Source organism: Diachasma alloeum, unplaced genomic scaffold (assembly GCF_001412515.2).
Source record: "Diachasma alloeum isolate Michigan unplaced genomic scaffold, Dall2.0 Dall_scaffold_00389, whole genome shotgun sequence".
Classification (NCBI taxonomy): Eukaryota; Metazoa; Arthropoda; class Insecta; order Hymenoptera; family Braconidae; genus Diachasma; species Diachasma alloeum.
The window spans coordinates 315451-337961 of record NW_021680528.1 but is presented as its reverse complement, the minus strand read 5'-3'; the positions used below and the strand labels follow the sequence as shown (position 1 = coordinate 337961).

General features: G+C 38.1%; 1 protein-coding gene across 1 annotated transcript in view; it reads left to right on the top strand.

The window, feature by feature from the left end:
* LOC107041889 overlaps positions 1 to 22511 on the top strand; it is a 312145-nt gene that overhangs the window by 6847 nt on the left and 282787 nt on the right. The window lies entirely within an intron of this gene.

The window sequence follows — 22511 nt, the reverse complement described above, 5'->3', positions numbered from 1 at the left end:
GTTAGTGTCAATGTCAAAAACCAAAAAAAAAATTGTATAGTTTCTCAGAAAAAAATTGCGAGGAACTATTTCAATGCATTGTTGTGGAAAAATGCACGAGTACTTATTTATGGACAGCTCTTTCTGGGAAATTGAAAAAAGTGCAGAAATAAGGAACAGCGCCAAATTCATGAAGTTGAACTTATTATTTTAAAAAACGAGAGAACATTTCATAATATCTAGACACAATTTCACCTTTTTTTTACAGTTGACTGTATTGTTGCTTCAGTTTTATAAGTTTAAACTCATCAATGCCAACTCAATATTGTCTATTCCTATGAGTTACGGGGTGGGTACGACCATAAAAAGTGTGGTTATCCACACAAAGTCAATAAAAAAGTCTCAATACGAAAGGTTCTTTAAAAAAAATGTTCAGAAAATTGTCAGGACCAATGTACTTGGCGCGCTTTTTGATCTTAATGCGGATCTTTACTTAGGAGTCTATTGTTTGACATCAACTTTGGGACTCAGAAATTGCTTTGAAGCATACTACACCTTGTTAGGTATTCAAATCTTTTGATAGTCAATTGTGTCATTGTGTTGGCTGGAATTGTTGGATAGTTTTAGTTAAAGCCTCGAGCTTAATCTGTTCTATTTTCAAATATTCTCATTTTTATGAGTAGAAATTGAATTAATTACGGCAGTGATCGCTACGTAGTTACCGGCATTCGCGGCCTAAGAGCATGGAGAAGATTCATTCGACCATGGTGTCAACATAAAGCGCCAACTCTCCGTAATGAGTCTTTCAAAAAACGGCGCCAAGTACGTTGGTCCTAATCATTTTCTGAACAATGTTTTTCCAAGGACCACTCGTATTGACACTTTTTCATTGACTTTGTGTGGATAAGCACACTTTGTATGGTCGTACCCACCCCGTAACTGATAGGCAGGGACAGAAAAAAGGCTCAACTAAAAGTGTAAGGGGATCCGTAGCTGAAACAAAAGCTAGTGTGTTTTACAAAAGCTAGTGTGTAGTTGGTTCTAACTAAATGTTCATATTTTGCGATTTTCGAATAGAATATTGTATTTAACGGTTAGAATGCATTGAAACCGGTGTATAATTGAGGAAATGCAAGGATAGGAATGCTAAGAATTGAGTTGCGTATGGAAAAATTGAAACTTGAATTACGTTTAAAGAATAATTTTCAGTGGTTAATATCAAAGGCGGAAATTACGCCTAATATTGCGGTACATTACATTACGATTTCAGGTAATGTAATGTACCTTTGCAAGATGGATAAACAGGGAGAGAGATGGTCCAACACACAAACAGGCAAACAGACGGACAGACGAACAGAGAAGCAAATAAAGAAGCTGGCGGACAAACAGATAAATGGATGGGCATGCGGACAGATGGACGGGCAGACAGACAGATGGACGTACAGGAAGACCGACATGCACGGATGGACAGACAGCCAGATAGACGGACAAGCAAATTGATAGATACATGGATGGGCAGACCGAAAGATAGACGTACAGACTGACAGGCAGGCCACAAGCGAGAAAATAGACAGATAGACGGGTGTACAGACAGATAGATTAACACATACATGGATGGACGGACAGGCGTTCTATCCATTGACATTGATTGAAAGTGAATTTATATCTTAGTTTTTATCATTTTGAAATTTGTCACAAATCCGACGTCCCACGATGGTTGAAAGAAACGACTCTGATTTCATGGAATGATATATTGTAATGGAACATTACACATTGAACATGAAAATGTCCAAGTCCCGAGAGGTTACATAACGATGACCTCATGATGACGTCATCGCACATCACGCCACCACATACGTCACAACCCCCCACCACTAACCAACGGGTATATAAGCCCGCAGCCGGACCCTCAGAGATCCATTCCTTGCGAAGCGATCTAACGGAGAAGATCCTACCGTATCACGCATTCCCCCTGTAGCGCCTCTCTACATCCACACACACTCACGCGCTGGCCAGCGAGCAAGAGATGATCGACGGCTGAACGACAACCATCAGGCTATCTCTCTCGCTCCAATGCTGTCACGCGTATATTTCGGATTCGTATTCCATTTACGAATTTCTACCTGAGAATTGAGGCGAGCGACATCTGTCTCAACTCACCAGTCGTACACTGACCTCCTAGTGGATCACAATATCTCTTACTTTTCTTTACTTTTGTATGTATATTTAAACGTCTCATTAAACTGTGATTTGTCTAACTGAATCACGTGTGTTAGTGAATCGTTACATCCCTCAACAACCTCGATTCCTACACCCCAATAGTGGAAAACACCCGCGGAATCCTCTCGTTGCCCTAAAATCTCCAACGGACAAACTCAACAACTTAGAGTCAGCGAGGCTTATCTTGCAGAAAAACTTCACTCATTCACATGCCTGTTCCAACGATACTTTGTATCTGAGTGAACCCTGGGCCCCTGCAAGTGAGCAATCTCCTCTAACTGATTGTGAATCTGTCCCAACGACACTTATTCTCAACGTAGACTCTGGTCCTCTATAATCAGTTATCCAAGCAATCCATCTCCTTAACAAAAGACTTGCAAGCCCGTTCCAACGATATTTAGTATCCGAGTGAACACAGGGCCGCTGGCAGTCGTCCTTTGACTACGTAACGGTTTGTACGTTTGTCCCAACGGCATTTACAAGGAACACTACGCAGGTGTCCCCATCCGATTTCGATGAAATTTAAATATGTTATAGGGGACCCAAAACTAAGGGACACCTATTTTTTTTTTAGTTGCCCATATTGGGTTTTAGGGGGTGAAAGTGCTGTCTGAAGTTGACCACCTCTCGGAGTCATTTTTCGATTGCACACATAAAAAAGCTTTTTGAACAACTCTTTCGCAGTGTATCATGAAGGTCACAAGAAATGATGAAAATACGAATTAGAACAGTCTCCAGGGGGTGAAATATGAAGGGTAAGCTACCCTTGTGAAAATTCATTTTTCTCATAGAAAAAGAAATTTTGATGGAAATCCCATGGGTAAATTCCATTTGAAAAAGTAGAAAAAAATACAGAATACCTGTTTTGTTTTTTTCTGAATCGAAATTTAAAAATAAAAAAAAAGATTTTTCGTGAATTGCGAAATTTCAAACTTTTTCCTGTACAAAATGAAGCTTACGGCTAATGATGAGGGAAACCATTGGGACAGGATCCAGGAGTAATGTCGGGGAGGTTAACTACCCTGTGGGGGGGGGGTGGAGAATTTTTTAAATAAGGGAGAAAAAATATAGATGAGAATTTTACGAAACACATTTCGTTCGAAAGCATGAGACAATTCAAAGCACATCCTGCGATTCTTTTCCCCAAATTAATTGAAAGTAAAATACTTTTCTTTTTATTATTATATACAAGTCTTCGATTTTTTGGTACATAAAAAAGATGAGTGATGAGTCTCTGGAAGTAACACTTGGAGGCTAAATAACCTTTCTGGGAGTTACTTTTAATTATATTAGTAAACAGAATTCATTTGAAAGAGTAAAGAATGATAAGAAATATTGAAATTTGAACTCATGAAAATGTCCATTGCTAGTTTTATATGGATTACAACCTTTTGATTATCCGTCTACTTGTATCACAGTACCATAGTCCGAACTAAATGGTAAAGATTGAATGAAGATCCGATATGGAAAGGAAACAATGATGGTAGTAATCTCCAAATGATGGAATTCAGAATATACATTGATATTATTATAGAAGCTCAGACCATTTATTGCTTCTAGTATTATGTTCTCAATCAGCATACTTTCTGTTGGGATCAATCTACAGTATAGATAGTATTAGGGGACGTAATGCGTACAAAAATGATATTCTTAAAAAAAATGCAACAAACAAAGCGATTTTTTGCACCATGAGCATCTGAAGACTGCAATATTGGAACAGCCTTCAATATCACAGTGCGGATGAGATAATTGCCTGAATGCAAAATCGACAGGATTTTCGAATTCATCTGGTTTTTTAGAAATGTAACCACTCTGAAACCAAGAATAACGAAATAAATTTTGATACCTTGGTGATGATAATTGATTATGGACTAAAGACTGTAACTTTATGATATTGTTCCGCAAATGTAAATTAATATCATAGTCCATTAGGACGACACTATCCGAAAAATGACGAACATAATTCTTCCATATCCTAAAACCATATACGTCAAGGGGTTGAATTTTTCCAGTCCCCTTTGGTATTAACATAGTTAATAATTCTTTATCCGGAGGAGTAATTTATTTCACGACTTGAGGACAGCGTCCGCTCCAGGAATCGATTAACAGTAGACTTCTAGGACCGACGTTTGGGAAAAGACTTCTTTCAACCAGGTTTTGAAATCCTCTGAAAAATCAAGTACTAGATGATAATCCTAATTATTGTTTAGAACATATCATGTCTGTTAGGTCTTAAATATTGTCATACGTGACGAGAGTTTTCCCGATTCTAAAGCGGTGATGAACACATTCGCAGGTTTGAAGAGATTTTACTCCACTATTGGACCGAAAGTTCCAGTAGGTTCATTCAAAACCAGGAAGAGAGGTGAAAGTAATTTTCCATCAGCAGGAATCAGAGGTTGTACTGTATAACTATGTGTCGTTGAAGTTATCGATTGTACGACGCACGCGACTTGTTTAGTACCTTCTTCAGCTAACATTCGTCCTGAATTAATTTCCAATTGGTAACCACTTTGATCAGTATTATAAATGTTTTCTGGGCCATATGTATCCCAATAAGACCGAACTTTCAGGAGGAATTCGTCCGCTTCTTTTTGTAACTCTTCCCGAGTCTTTAATGTTTTTCTGGTGATGAATTTGTCAATCATCCGGGATGTTATGCGGTGTGCTCATTTGAAATAATGCAACCACCTGGAAGAAGCTGTAAAACGAACGTCTTCGAAGCCGATTTCCTTCCGGGCTGGCAGGGCCCACCTTCAGAGGTCAGTATCGTGGACGATCAAACCTGCGTCGATAGCATTCTTCATATTCTTTAATGTGTACTCCGAAATGCGTTTCAACTTCTCCATGTATGTCCCTCCTTTATTGATTTGATTCGCCCAGAGTCGTAACTATCTACGCGATTCCACCTTCCTGAATCGATGGGAAACAGTTTCTATAGAGAGATTTTTCTTCTTTTTTCCACTTCTCCAGAAGTCAAAGGCATTCGTTTTATATTCGAAATCTACAGGTTCCTCATCCTCCGAACAACTGTCAGGTGATTCTTCTATATGTGGTTGAAATTCTTTATCCTCAACCGATATCATTTCGATATCTTTATAAGGCTCTTGAAAATACAGGGATGTTTCTTCGACCATTTCAACTCCATTATATTCCTCCATTGATTGAATCAATATCCTTTCGAACGTGTCTGCTAATGCACGTTCCTCGTTGTTCATGGGTGTTTCAGCAAGATTGAGAACTTCAAATGTTGCCATTCGAAGTCAGATAACGTTGATTGGATTAACTTTTATGGTAGAACAAGTATAGATCAGGTCACTCACCGAAAAACTACTTTTCTCTTCGATGTATGTTCATAGACTGATTGTAATTCACAGGAGGGATGGAAATGAAGATAACAAATGAGCCATTTGCATCAATATGTTTACAACTCCCGAATATTCTTCAGTTGTGCTTCTGCATTATAAAACCGAATGGTATTGTTATATGTCGCCATTTACCTACCATTGAAAACGATTAAAATTCTAATTTGCGGAAAAAATCTTAAATATTTGCTTTAAATTGTCTCATGCTTTCGATCGAAATGTGTTTCGTAAAATTCTCATCGATATTTTTTCTCCCTTATTAAAAAAAATCCCCCCCCCCCCCTCCCAAGGGTAGTTAACCTCCACGACACCACTCCTGGATCCTGTCCCAATGGTTTTCCTCATCATTAGCAGTAAGCTTCGTTTTGTACAGGAAAAAGTTTGAAATTTCGCAATTCACGAGAAATCTATTTTCTTACGTTTTAAATTTTGATTTAAAAAAAAACTAAAACAGGTATTTTGTATTTGTTTCTACTTTTTCAAATAGAATTTATCCCATCGGATTTCCATCAAGTTTTTTTTCTATGAGAAAAATGAATTTTCACAAGGGTAGTTTACCCTCCATATTTCACCCCCCGGAGACGGTTCTAATTCGCATTTTCATCATTCCTTATGACCTTCATGATACACTGCGAAAGAGTTATTCAAAACCTTCCTTATGTGTGCAATCGAAAAAGGACCCCGAGAGGTGGTCAACTTCAGATCGCACTTTCACCCCCTAAAACCCAATATGGGCAGCTAAAAAAAATACGTGTCGCTTAGTTTCGAGTCCTCTACAACATATATGAGTTTCATCGAAATCGGAGGGGGACACCTGCGTAGTGTTCCTTGTTAGGGTCCGAGTTGACTCTGGACCTCTACATTCCCTACCAAGTCTTGCCTCTTAAACAACGTTACCGGACTTCCATGCCTGTTCCAATGACGCTTTTAAGTCTGAGTGAACCCTGGGCCTCGGAGAACTCTGCCTTTATTCCTTGAGGAAATTCCTCCCTCGTGAAAGTCACGTTGTATGCCTGTCCCAACGACACTTCGTACCTTCCCCATTCAATAACTAAAACGACACAACAACACCAATCCACCACACGGACAATACATAAATGTCATTCATCCCTATCCTGCACTAACGGACTCCTCAAGGATCGTCTTACAAGGAATACTAGGGAGGTGTTCCCCTCCGATTTCGATGAAACTCATATATGTTGTAGAGGACTCGAAACTAAGCGACACGTATTTTTTTTTATCGGCGGATACGCAGTTTTAAGGGGGAAAACCATGGTCAGAAGGTGACCACTTTTGAGGGTGATTTTCAATTCCACCTATAAGAAGGGAATTTTGTTAAATGTTCATTATGGGAATAAATAGCTCGTGAGGAATTATGAAAACTACAATTGATAGTTCCTCCGGGGGTTGATATTTGGGGGGTAAACTTCCCCTGTAAAGACTTCATTTTTCAAAAAAAAAACTATGATTCAGAATTTTATGAAACCCACTGCGTTGGATGGAACATGGAAAAATGGGGAATACCTGTTTTTGGTTTTTCCCCAGAACTGGAGTTTTCTAGGGTGAAAAAAATAATTTCCCGGCAACATCATCCACCAAGGTGGTGGGGTTATTTATTCAATTTATCCAACTGATGAACAGCTGGGGAGGAATTATGGAAATCACAATCACTACTCACTCTGAGGTTTCAAATTTGGGGGTTAACGACCCTCATGAAAATTGTGGCTTTCAGAAAAAAAAAATATTGTTCAAATTTGCATAAAACCAATAGTATTCGAAAAAAATATGAATGAATGCAGCTAGGGGCCGGATAGCCCTGTAGGAAGAGCACCCGATGCAAAAAAAATGCGGAAACTGGTTTATCATTTTTTTGCCCGAAACTGGAATTTTCAGAGGCGCAAGATNAGCTGGGGAGGAATTATGGAAATCACAATCACTACTCACTCTGAGGGTTCAAATTTGGGGGTTAACGACCCTCATGAAAATTGTGGCTTTCAGAAAAAAAAAATATTGTTCAAATTTGCATAAAACCAATAGTATTCGAAAAAAATATGAATGAATGCAGCTAGGGGCCGGATAGCCCTGTAGGAAGAGCACCCGATGCAAAAAAAATGCGGAAACTGGTTTATCATTTTTTTGCCCGAAACTGGAATTTTCAGAGGCGCAAGATTGATTTTGTCGAAAACTATGAATTATTCAAAATATATATATGTATATATAGTTTATTAGGGAACATAATTAGTACAGAAATGATATTCATCAAAAAAATGGTGCATGCAGAGAGACTTTCTGCACCACGAGCATCTAACTACCGCAACATTAGAACAACCATCAACTTCACATTTTGGATTAGAAGATTGTCCAAACGCAAAATCGACAGGATTATCAAATTCCTGTGGTTTTTTAGCGATGTAGCCACTCTGGAACCAAGCGTAACGAAATAGGTTTTGATATAGGTGATATAGGTGATGATGATTGATTATGGACTAAAGATTGCGATTTGATCACATTATTCCGCGCATGCAAATTAATATCATGGTTTAAGAAAACAACCGTATCTGAAAAATGACGGACGTAATTTTTCCAAATCCTGAAGCCGTACACTTCAAGAGGTTGAATTTTTCCGGTAGGTCCTTTGGGGATTAACATAGATAATAATTCTTTATTCCGAGGAGTTGCCTGTTCTATCACTTGAGAGCAATGTCCACTCCATGAATCTATTAACAGTAGACTTTTTGGTCCCACGTTTGGAAAGAATACTTCTTTCAGCCAAATTTGAGAGTGCTCTGGAATAGTTGCAATGGGATGAACATTACAATCAGTACAAATAAGTTTGTTACATCTTAAGCTTGAAATATCGTCTTACCAGACGTCAATTTCCCTGACTTTGAAGCCGTTATGTAAACATTAGAAGGTCTGAATAGATTCTCCTGAACCCTTGGACCAAACGTTCCGGAAGGTTCCTTGTAAACAATGAAGAGAGGTGACAATAATTTTCCATCTGCTGATATGGTGGGTTGTATGGTATAACTGTGTGTCGTTGATGTTACAGATTGTACAATGCATGAGACTTCTTTAGACCCCTCTTCCGCCAAAGTTCGCCCCGAATGCGTTTCCAATTGGAAATCACTCTGATCAGAATTATAGATGTTTTGCAAGCCATAAATCTCACAATATGGTTTGATCTGTTCCAGGAATTCGTCCGCTGTTTTTTGTAAATCTTTTTGATTTTCCATTGGTTTACGTGTGACGAATTTAGTAATCTTGCGAGATGTTATGCGATGAGCTCTTTTCAAGTAATGTAGCCACCATGCCGAGGCCTTGAAACGAATATCTTGATATCCAATATCTCGTTGAGCTTGCAGAGCCCATCTTCGTAGGTCGGCATCATGAACAATTAGCCCCGCATCGATAGCATTTTTCATATTTTTCAACGTGTACTCTGATATTCGTTTCAACTTTTCCATATAAGTTCCTCCTTTATTAACTTGATGTGCCCAACAACATAATTGCTGGACCGATTTCACTCTTTTGAATTTATTGGAAACAGTTTTTATAGACAGATTTTTCTTTGTTTTTGCACTCCTCCAGTATTCGACTGCTCCTTTTTTATAGTCATAATCTACAAGTTCGTCATCCTCTGAACAACTATCAGATGATTCTTTATGATGTGGTTGGAATTCTGTATCCTCAATTGGTATCATTTCAATGTCTTTGTATGGCTCTTGGAAATCAAGAGTTGATTCTTCAATAATTTCCACCCCATTATATTCCTCCATAGTCCGTTGCAATATGGCTGTATCTCTGGAAATAGCGTTTGTTCACATTGCAAATTTGTGGGTTTCCAATATGTCTCGAATGCAAATATTTTTTGAGAATTTGAGTAAATATGGGAAATAAAACATATCCTGAATGTTTTCATATTACAACCTTGAAAATAGCCCAGTAATGGCTTAATCAGTAATTAACTGATGAATAGTTAAAAGTTGATTTTGTACGTCTACTTAAATATCAAAATATTTTAAGAATGAGTGATTTTGAGAGGTAATGTCATATGACACTTTTTGTTGGAAATTTAACCAGCTACAAAAAAAGTCTTTTGCCATTTCCTCTCAAAGTCATTGCTCTCCGAGATAAATCGACAATTAACGAAAATATTCATTTGATTCATGACGATTCACCACTTTGCAGAGGAATTATGATGTCTTGTTATTGTCACAGGAAAGGTTTTCAAGAGGTATTGGGAATATGCCATTGGGCTTGGAAATTTAATGAAAACACTCAATTTTCAACACTAAATTCAATTTATTCATGTATTTAACACGCATTTAATAACATTAATTAATATTTTTCTAAACACTGGAATTTTCTTAAAATGGAAATGACTCATGTCAAGTTTTCTATGATTATTGTATCATTTCCTTTCCTATATCACAGTTCAATTTGATTATGTTATCTCTCTGTGAAGTAATTGATGACAGAAATAATTCTGAAACACTGGAACTAATGAGGAAACAGAAATCAGTGATTGGGTATTGAAAGATGGAAGTTGTGTGGAAGACAATCACTGCTTTCGAAGCCTGAAAATGATGAGGAAAGTAAAAATAAAATAGGTGAAAAATAAAACAATAAGAGGAAGGTGGAAACCGTCTAGAAGGGAAAATAGCGCACCGAGAGCTTCTTCTTAAAGGTTCAAATTCCATTTCTTTCCGAACAGATTTGCTAATGCCAGTGGTCTCTTCATTTTTCTCACGTCCCCCTCTGACTTTTTTCCCTCGTACCTTCTTCTTCGAATCCTTCTCGCTCAAAGGATCCAGTTCAGATTGTTCAATTCTTATTTTTCCTCGAGGCTTCTTGGTTATTGCTGTTGAAACTTTAGGAGGAAGTCTTTTAGGAATTGCCAGAGGTTCATTGTAATCAATTGAACCCATCGAGAAGTGAGAACAAGTGAGGCCTGGGGAACAATCGAAACAACTCAATGAGTTGAACCGAATACTAGCATAATTATCCCTTGTCCAGCTGTATTGATGCACTTTCATCGTGCCCACGAAAGTCTTTACTTAAGTTGGCAATGCAGAGTCCATGTCCACGATTACTTCTTTCGTGACAATATCAATGTGAACAGCTGTAACTTGGGTACGAAGGGTTGAAACGAGAGTATCGAAATCCGCAATATCTTTACCATATTTCACTACATTATCGGCTGATTTCTTCAAATATCCTCCAATCCCATCAGCTGTGCCTTTCCCATGGCCTGCCCCACTAAAATTGTATGTGATCTCATGAATTTGCCGATAGCATCCAGGGAGGTACTGTGAAATCAGATAGAACATTTTTCTATTTCGATACTGAGTAGTGGGACCATCACTTTGAAAATGGAGCCTCTTCACAGTTGGAAATTTGTGAAAATAAAAGTCGAGGATTTTCTTCAAATGCACTAATATTGCAACAGGATCATGTCTGAGACTCGGCGATAGAGTGGCGAAACCTTCTGAGAAACCTGAAGTATAAATCATGCCTTTATGAAGAGTGTATTGTTCTCTACTGGCTCCAAAATGCACCGACTGAACTTCACTGCCATATTTAATTGAGTAATTTTCACTAAAATCTGTCATCAAGAACATTTCGCCATTGTTCAATTTCTTGATCACTCCTTTGAGCACTTTGTCCTGGTGAGCAATTCGGTGTTCATGAGCCAGTAAATGTTGGAATTCATTCCTGAGCAAGTCTACTCCCTCATCAAATTTACAAATGATTTTTTTTTTTTTTGTGATGGAGAGGCTGATGGGCTTTTGAGTTTTTTCGTTGATTCGTTGCACTCTGGTGGTCTCCCACTTCATGTAATACATTTCATTCTCATTACAATTTGTGCCTGGAAGATTAATATTCATCTCTTTGTTCTGACACTGAGTGCATGTTCTGGAGAGACAGTCTTCAGATCTTTTATTACATGTTACAGCTGAGATCAGTTTCCCTGTGGAATTTTTCTTTGATAATATTCATCCGATGACAGGGTTTTAACAACAGCGTAAAATTCTCATGAACAAAACAGGCACAGGTATCTCTTTCTGTAACTTTTGGCTCAACACAGTAAGAGGGACGATGTTTAGCAAAAAAGGAGTAACTCACACGAAAAGAACCTTCAGCAATTTTTCTACAACTTTTCTTCCCAGGATCAATGGTGGAAAATTCATCGAAGAACTTTTTCACTTTGTCTCTGAGGACATACAAGCTCTCCTTTCGTTTTCGGATGAATTCCAATGGATTATCACTACGAGGTATCTTAAAAGAGTCAATCCGAATGATTTGTTTCTTCACAAATGTCAGCTGACGATACTTCTTTATCACTCTCCCACATAATACTCTTCCAAGAACTTGCTTGAATTTAGCACTCTTAGAATCTTTGTAGGAGGTTTTTAATTGTTGATTTAAGACCTCACTCGAGACGAGTCGTTGTCTAAGGTCAGCATCGACACGTCTTCGATTTAAGAATTTGTTTACGTTAGAATTTGGAGACATTGTCACAGATTTCTTCGCTTTCGATCTTTCAAGCCTCTTCCTCAATTTATCCACTGTCTTTTTCCACTTTCCATTCTCCTCAATTAATTTATCTTTGTCCCGATAACAGTTTCTCCTTTTTCTAACAATACATTTCACTCCTATTTTGGCTTGTTTGGACATATTTCTATCGTTTACCTCATCATTTTCTTGCTGTGAAGATACTGTGACCTTCATCCTCATTCGAGAATTCCTCTTCCACTCATTTTGCTTTTGCCTACGAATTTTTCTCTCCTGTGGTGTTAAATCATCGACAGATTTCCTTTTTTGATTTCTCTTTCGTACTTTTTGAAGGTGAATTTCATATTGGTCTAGATCTTCTCTGATTCTTTGCCTCCTCGCTCTCTCTGCTTCTCTCTTCCCCTTCAAGATCTCCTCTCGGCAGGTACTACTGTTAGTGTTTTTCTTTCTATTTTTTTTGATTGCTTTTGAACTTGTGTTGAGTTTTTTCTTCTCTGTTGCTCTTCTTTGCGTTTCTCAGNGTTAAATCATCGACAGATTTCCTTTTTTGATTTCTCTTTCGTACTTTTTGAAGGTGAATTTCATATTGGTCTAGATCTTCTCTGATTCTTTGCCTCCTCGCTCTCTCTGCTTCTCTCTTCCCCTTCAAGATCTCCTCTCGGCAGGTACTACTGTTAGTGTTTTTCTTTCTATTTTTTTTGATTGCTTTTGAACTTGTGTTGAGTTTTTTCTTCTCTGTTGCTCTTCTTTGCGTTTCTCAGATGGCTTTGTGGGTAGCTTTTGTCGACTTGTGACCATCTGGAATTGTAAAAGTAATTTTTTATACATTAGAAACATGAATTAACATTTTTGAGACTGTGAATTCATAAATTGCCACGATCCTGACATTTGTGCTCCTGACATTTGATGTTCAACTCAATCTCACTCTCAGCCGGATCAGCGTAAGATAATTTCCATTGAACATCACTTTTGTAAGACTAAACTTCGAAGAAATTTCATGACTAGGAGAGGAAGTATTATGAGGGGTGCGAGAGCAGCAATACCACGATTCTGACTGCCGATATTGTGACTTACCTTTTGTGAAAATAATACACAAATCCAATTGAATCACTGTTGATAAAACCGGCTGCCACCGATGTAAACATCACATGTGACGTCCACCCGTCACTATGTTGCACCCAGAGCACCTCGAGACCGATCAAATATGGCGGAACGGCGGTAAAATTGAATTGTGGAATTTTACACAAAAATATTCGGACCAAGTTTGTATTTCGTTAATCGGACTAAATACAGACATTAATGCTCCAGCATCGCGTTGAAATATCATCCCTGTAGCCAGTTTCAATGAACAGGAAGATTTTTTAATCTAGCTTGCAACGTAAAGGAGTGAATACAATGAGAACATCGAATTATCTAAAATGGACAAGCCACGACCCTGACATTTCTGGTAGTTTTTGGAGGTTTCCAGTGACTGAGACCGAGGCAGATAAAAAAAAATGTGAAAAATTACGAGTACCATGACAGTATTGAGATTTCACAGGAATTTATTTACTTTCGTGTAATCGCATAAGTATTAAGGAGTTGGATAAAGGAAACGCCATTTCCAGAGAAACACCCATATATTCTCGAAATGAGTTGCCAATTCTCGTTCTTCATTAGTCACAGGGGTTTCGCCAAGTTTCAGCACTTCAAATGTTGCCATGAGGATCTTAATAACGTTTATAGGATTGAATCTCATGATGGAAAGAATTCGGAATATACGATCAACAAGAGACAGTTTTGCCGTGATGTGTTTACGTAAACTGAACGCTGCGCAAAATGGAAGTGAATAATATTCGGGGTTCTCAATAATACATGATTACTGCATGATGGATTACCTATTTTTGGATATAGGTGACGCGTGCACGGCTATTTGCATTTTGTTTGGATTCATTATTGCTTTCAGCAGTGTGTTATCATCACATATATACTATAATAATGAAGTCTCTTAGAACCATTACCCCGGTTCCTCCGACAAATGAAAAAATTAGTTCAATCGTTCGTTGAACGATATGGAAAAATTCCGATTATTTAGCAAATTTTTTTTTGTACTCGTCACTGCTTTTTCTTCAAATATAACCACCCTGTTGCTGTATCTGAAGAAAAAGGAAATTTTGTTCCAGAGAATCTTTTCTTTGATCTATTTTTATCGTTATTCGTTTATCGCCGAATTTTGGAAAAAAATCATTTTCACGTGCGGATTATTGAAATCAAAATTGAGGCTTAGGATATCTGGAACCCAATTTTATTCTTCCATAAAAAGGGATACTGTATTATTTCATATCTCTTCCGATGCAATCATTTCCGTGAAAGCCAATAGTTGTTTGATAAAAACATATTATTTCGCGGGGGTAATTACCCCGTCAACTTCAACCCCGAGAGGATCTATTATTGGATATTCTCACGATTTCTCATAAGCTATACATTACCTCAATGGAATGAATAAATAACCCCACCACCTTGGTGGATGATGTTGCCAGGAAATTATGTTATTCACCCTAGAAAACTCCAGGTCTGGGGAAAAACCAAAAACAGGCATTCCGCATTTTTCCATGTTCCATCCAACGCAGTTGGTTTCATAAAATTCTGAATCATAGTTTTTTTTTTTGAAAAATGAAGTCTTTACAGGGGTAGTTTACCCTCCAAATTTCAACTCCCGGAGGAACTATCAATTGTGATTGTCATAATTCCTCACGAGCTATTTATTCCCATAATGAACATTTACGAAAATTCCCTTCTTATAGGTGGAATTGAAAAATCACCCCCAAAAGTGGTCACCTTCTGGCCATGGTTTCCCCCCTTAAAACTGCTTATCCGCCGATAAAAAAAATACGTGTCGCTTAGTTTCGAGTCCTCCACAACATATATGAGTTTCATCGAAATCGGAGGGGGACACCTCCCTAGTGTTCCTTGTTAGATCCACGAGGGAAGTCTAGTGGGGCACCCTCCTCCCCTCTCTTGAATAAATAAAAATAAAAAGAGACTTGACCTTCCCTTACCTAATGGATATACATTATCCCGCGGGAACTGGACCAACTCGAAATCTATCCGCTGACCACTGATCTCGTAACCCACAAAACAATACGCACAAATCTCTAATAGTAAAACGAAACCCTGAAGAAAAACTCCACGAGCTAGCCCTCTTGCGTTTTACCATTACAATATTCAATTCAAAATGTTTTGTGCATTGTTATATAGGGCGAATGATTGTCATCACATTATTCCCGATAGGGTTTCCATTGTGCAGAAAGTTTTGAGGAGTCCAATGGAACTCCAATTTCGGAATTATTTGGAAATCTCAATGAATACCAGGAATTCCAAAATTGGTTGCATTGTACCAATAATGTGTTATTTGACAACGGGAGAGATTGGAACTATGATGGTTCATTCAATTTTCGACATAATAACAAATCATTGATTCTATTAGATGTTCCAACGCGTTCTCTACAATGGAAACCCGGTTTAAAAAAGATGAAATACGAGGGAGGACGATAGAGTGGGCCGCGGGTTTGTGTGAAGTGCGATAGTTCGGTATTAGGCCCACCAAAAGCCAACACCCATAGCTATGCTAATGGTCTGTCAATTTCGACGGTATGGTATTAATACAAATATTTTGAGCTATGATTATACTATTTCAAATCATGGTATACAAAAAAAATTTTAGAAATTGTATTTTCTGAAAATGCAATATTTTTGCGAATTATTATATGAATCGAAACGACGATTACTTTTATGCCTTCATTTTCGAACTCCGTTGGAGGTAAATTCAGACAATCTTCTCAATATACCATTCCGTGAATTCAGACTCGTTTCTTTCAACCATCGTGGGACGTCCGATTTGTGACAAATTTCAAAATGATAAAAACTAAGATATAAATTCAATTTCAATCAATGTCGATGGATAGAACACCTGTCCGTCCATCTATCTATCTGTTAATCTGTCTGTACACCCGTCTATCTGTCTATTCGCTCGCTTGTGGGCCTGCCTGTCAGTCTGTACGTCTATGTGTCTGTCTGCCCATCCATGTATCTCTCAATCTGCTTGTCCGTCTATCTGGCTGTCTGTCCATCCGTGTATGTCGGTCTCCTTGTACATCCATCTGTATGTCTACCCGTCCATCTGTCCGCAGGCCTGTCCGTTTATCTGTCTATCCGCCAGCTTGTTTATTTGCTTCTCTGTTCGTCTGTCCGTCTGTTTGCCTGTCTGTTTGTTGGATCATCTCTCTCCCTGTTTATCCAGCTTGTAAGGGTACATTACATTACCTGAAATCGTAATCTCATGTACCGCAATATTAAGGGTAATTTCCGCCTTTGATATTAACCACTGAAAATTATTCTTTAAACGTGATTCAATTTTCAATGTTTCCAAGCGTAACTCAATTCCTTGCGTTCCTATCCTTGCATTTCCTCAATTATACACTGGTTTCAATCCATTCTAACCGTTAAATACAATATTTTATTCGAAAATCGCAAAATATGAACATTTAGTTAGAACCAACTTCACACTAGCTTTTGTTTCAGCTACGGGTCCCCTTACACTTTAAGTTGAGCCTTTTTCCTGTCCCTGGTGATGACTCATCGCTCCATATATTATTCACATCCAGATACATCCAATATGATTTTTCTTTATCAGATTCATATTCAAACTCCGTATATTAATTATTAGCCTTTGCATATCGATTTGATCACTGTGACAATCCTTCCCGGATGCCTTTCTCGATGAAAAGGAGCATTTCGGCGTCTTGAAATGATTCCAATTGAACTCCAGTCATTTTCAACATTGCGTCAAACGCTAAGCCTGGGGATGTGTAATAATGAAGAGGGTCCAAGTTGTGTAATGCCAAACATCTCTCTCGGAAATTCTTGAAAATATCTGCCAACAACAGCGCGTCAGTTTTCAAATATAAGTCTGCATATTCACCGACTGTACTGAGGCCAAAATTTCTCCATAAATCGCATGTATGACTATAATCTCTATCTGATATGTGCTCATCATTCAATCGAGATTAGAAGTCTTATTTCCGTGATAATTGTCGTTCATTCAGTTTTCCCAACTGTTTAAGTATTCATATGAGAAAACTCTTTAGTGTGTGCCAAGCTCGAAACAATGCGGATTCGTATAATAATTCGCCCTGATTTTTTTCTTCCCTCCATCTAATTATGAGACCAATTTTTCGATGCTGCCACGAGGCAATAAATCTTAATTGAACTTTTGTTCGTTCCACAATTTTTGTAAAGGAAATGTATTTTTCTTTATTGATGGGGTAAGGTAATGTTCCTGCACTCTCGAACGGTCTGGCCAGAGCTTTAATAAAAAAGTGTGAATCGCAACCGGATAGATTGTGAAACACCACTGGAATCACGCACATCTCAGTCTAATTGGGTTACAGCCAGGGTGTGCTGCGCCTCGATATTTTTCTGTAAAGTGACAATGATTACGGTGTTTTACAGATTTTTCGGTAAATGCCTTTCTACAGATATAACAATGTTTGGCTGCATCATAGCCTCGCTTCATCTGAGCAGTTAAGATCATGGGCTCATTTCACTTGTTTTCTGCAGAAATTTCAGTAGCTAAGGTGTTTAACTAGGCAATGAACCACTGTATGCAGACTTTTCCACGATAAATACAGAGTTTGGACTTTGAATCATCGTAAATGTATTCAACGTAAAATGCTACACTAAATGCTATATGATTTTGATATATTTTAGCGTTTTGCATACCCTCATGTATTGCTGCTTCCAATAAGCACTCGATATTGGCGTATACAACGTATGGTACAGTGAGCTGATTCTTGAAACTCTTAAATTTCAAGTATTTTTTATACACTCGAGGGAAAACCATTCGACTCTTTTATATAGATACACAGTCCATTCTGTGATTTGTATACGTTTCTTGTTTAAAGAAATGACACAAGCATCTATTACACAAGAGTATTGTACTTTTTTCCTTGAAATTCGAGAGCTGAGCAATGAAACGATACAAAGATAATTGAATTAGAGAAATTCTAATAATTCTACCTAAATCAACAGCAAACTCAATTAAAAGTGACAAGAATAATAGATGAGGGGAACCGACTGAGATTCCCTCAACTCTAATATCTGTACATCAATTCGATTAAAATCATCGATCGATGCCTGATCTCAGATATTCACAAAGCTAAACTATAATCCAAAATTTTAACACAAAATTAAACCGTTACTGATTAACTTCGGTATTTAAACTCAAATTAGTCAAAATTAATTATCAAAATTTACAAATTAACGGTGGCAGCCGACCACAACTCTCACGACTCAAGAAAATGCAAACAAAGGCTGGATGAAGACGCCATAGTGGACGCCTCCACACGGGAAACTGAAACAAAGGGCTATGATTCTCGGATTTTACTCAAATTTAACGAAAATTTGGTTTTGCCCATCTGCCTACGTAAGGAGAACTATTTCCTCCCAGGATGGACTGCAGCCTCAATGACGAAAAATAATAATTCAACTCCAAACAAATAAAATAAATGCTAATGTGGCAGACCGTATTACTTTGGCGACTACATCTCGCTCTGGCTAGGAGATGATTCACTTCAGGTGTGCTTCAACTTGCTTGAGATGCTCGTTTTTTCAGATTTTGGGGGAGGGTTCCCCCCATCTAACTACTCGAATCAAATCATTTGATAGAATATCGAAATTTTCTGAAACACAATCTAAAACTTTACAATTCCAAAATATTCTAAATAATAAGATTTCACAGATATTACTCGTCAGAACATTCCAAATAATTATTTTCACTATTCTAAATTATTGCTCTTGAAATTCTCAAAATGGTGACTACTAGCAGTTGGAGATGTTGGATCCCTACGCAAAGTACACCTTCTGCTCTCATTTAAAATGCATGTGCCTCGTAGAGGCACGCTACCGTCCGATCCTCCTTCTGATTGTTCTAGACGGGATGCTCTGGATGTTGTCTGGTCCCAAGAGATATTTGTCAGGACCTCCTCTTCTCGACCCATCCCGTTGACCCGGAAATGAGACCGTTGGAGAAGACGAAATATGTTAAATTTTCATGAGAATGAGGGATTTACTTTCCCCGAGTGTCATGGGTGAGAGAAGCCTCCTAGAGTTAATTTATACTAAAAAATAGTACTTTTGAAGAACGACTTGATATTTTTTACAAAGAAAAAAAAAATATATATATATTGGTTTGACAACCTCGGACGTCACAGTATAATTATATGATTTTTCGTGTTGAAAAATTTTTTTCTTCGATGAGTTGACCCTTCTGGATTTCATATTTACACGATAACACTACATTCACTTTCGAAATTCTTTATTGTCTCAATGCATTCTTCAATCGTACGCATAGCATTCTGCGTGCATCATCTAAAAATTTCACCAAAGCAGGACTTTTCAAATTGATAATGAGACCTGTCTGCATACGACCTTCAAAAACACTCTGCAAATCCTCCCATCGGACTCTGTCGGTTAAATTATTACGTGCACCCCCGCCGATGATTTCCAGATCTCCAAATCGTCCTCGAAAAGTTTTCAATTGCCCTAACAAATGGGTTAACCGTCTCGTGTCATTGGGGGTAATACTCTTCCTCAAGGGTCAATTGACTTCCCTCACGGAACGCCGAATATCGTTAAAGTGTTGTTGAATTTCCGCTGAACTCCTTTGAATCTTGATAAACTCGTAAGTTTCGTTTAAAGAATTCGAAAATCTCCTGCATGTTTCGAAATCCATGTTGTTCTAGAGTGACAGACACCGTAGAACTAATAGGGAAATGGCGGAAGCTCTGTTTATTTACATATGTTCAATGGGCGTGTCTATGTGAGAGAAATCGTACATATATGGTCAGAAAGTATCACGTGACCTATGGAAAATCCTTACGCTCTCTGAAAATTATTAACAAAGAAGCAACAACGCATTCCTGGGAAATCAACATTTGAAAAATTTCTCTGTCTTTAAACTTAGTTCCTTTGACATGCGCCGAACTCCTTTTCCGCAGTGTTGATAGCTCTTATCTTTTGAAATCCGATAGTTAGTTAATTAATTTATCATTCTGTGAATTAATTAACTCTTTTACCCACCCTTCCCTTCAAGGCCGTGGATCGACCGCGTCGTAAATACCAACTAATTAATGAGTTCATTTGCGAATTGATTAACCCGTGAATCAAACCGCGAATTAAATTGCCACCCGCAAATTAAATAAACCTTTTACCCATCCCCCCTCACGGGGATGGATTGACTAGGTCGTCAATACAGTCCCGTTTCACAGAAAAACACAAAAATTGAATTAATTACCCGGCGAATCAAACCGCGACCCACGGATCAAATCGCGAATTAAACTGAGACCGGCGAATTAATCGACTCTTTCACCGACCTGGTCCTTCGCGGGGGCCGTTTGGCCTACTCTCGACTAAAACGTGGAGACAGAACCCGCCTTACTCATCTACTGACGATTTAATTCTCGAGCACACTTGTCAAGAACACCAATGCTGGTCGCTGAGTTTCGAGTAGATCCGTGGTATTTTTTATACACAAATAATTGTGAAGGGAGTGCATAGAATGTATTGTTGTGGAATCCTTTTAAAGGAATAAATATCTCCTTCCCCTCTTGTAGAAGTATGAGTTGAGTAACAAATGAATGGAATGAGAGATGTGTGTGTGTCGTTTATTATTGTTTGGAATGAACAGCCGATTTCTGTCTACTAAATAAGCCGCCCCATTCATTTTTTATTAAATAACTCCTTTTCTCATCACAATTGATGTCAGAATTGGTTCAGCCCATCGCTCACAGGATATGTAAAGAAATTTAAAAAATTTCCATTGTGAATTGTACATTGTGTGCATAAAAAAATTATTTTGTGGAAGTGATAGTTCGCCTCTCTTTCTCACGTTCATCGAACACGATGGGAGATGAGTCAGCCAAGGAGGCTGATATGCAACCCTTTGGACTGAGACCTCAACATTATCGTCGGTTTTTTGTTCCTGAACGAAAGAACATGTTGGAGGAACTCAATTCAAGATTTTTGCCACTTCAACGGGAAGTAGAGGAACGTTTCCAGAATACTGAAAATTTGCTAGATAGAAGAATGCAGAATCAAGAGACCCGAATGAATGAGCAGCTCAACTAACATCGACGCGTCATTATGACTGATTTGGATACTCAGTTCGACGAACAGAGACAGACAATGACCCAAAACTTCCGTAACATTGTAATAGAGTTGCTACAGGACAATGGATCGAGGAGGGAACAACAACAGACAGGTAATGTTGCCCCTAATATTTTAATTATTTTGGATGCTTCAGCTATTAGTAGTAGTAATATTTTTAACGCTGCTAATAATTTAAATGCTTTAACTAACCTCTTGCTTGCCCATTTGGATGCCAACGTTCAAGATAAAATCAAACCTTCTGTGTATGATGATTCAGTACATGAAGAAATTCAACGTCGCAGCAGAAAATAATAACTGGTCAATCGAGTCACGCGGTGCGAATTTACCGTCTTGCTCACGGGGAAAGACTCTTGAAGTCCTCGAATATTTATCCGATTCCGATGCAAAAGATTATAACAAATTGATTCAAATTTTAAACGACGAGTTCAGTGAAGATAATTTTGCGCGGATGAATTCTAATAATCTCGATTTTTCTATGAGAAAACATTCAGAGAAAATCGCAACATTTGGAGAAGAGATTAAAAAATTATACTGAATTGGTTATTCCAACATTCCTCATGAAGCGCGGGACCATCTCGCTTGCTCTCAGATTTCTCAAAAATTAAGTGAAGAAAGAATCATTCCTTTGCGCGTGGCTATTAAACGGGCAATAGAATTGACAACGATTAACGACACTGAAAATAGTGGAAATGACATTATTGAGAAGAAACAAGCAGGGTTGCGAGCCTATTCGATAGAGGCGACAGATCGTTATTTTATTCGTTATTAGTCTTTTTGATTCTCTCTCTCTACCGATTTCATTGGTAATGAGCTTCCGAATGGATCTGTCGCAGTGGTTCAGTGATAAATTCCCCTGGAAATCGTTCTTGGAAAATTTCCTACACTTGTTTTACACCGATTTCCATTATTATTGGTTCCGAATGGAAGCTTGTAATCGTTCAAATTTTAGTTTGGGTTTTTTTGTGTTATATCGACATATTATGATCCAAAAAGTCCCAAAATGCTATTTTTGGAAAGGGTCCGTGTGTGTATGCATGTGTGTATACCCAAAACCGCTATGCCTTCGGCCTTTCATCGGTCTGTGGATCATCTCATCTACTCCCGGCTTATTTGAGCCGCCTCTAGATGCCTTTTCCTGTCTCTTTTAATAAGTTTAACAGTACACATCTCTATATAAGGGGATTGTAACCCGTAACGAGAAAATCCCGTTACAAATATGAA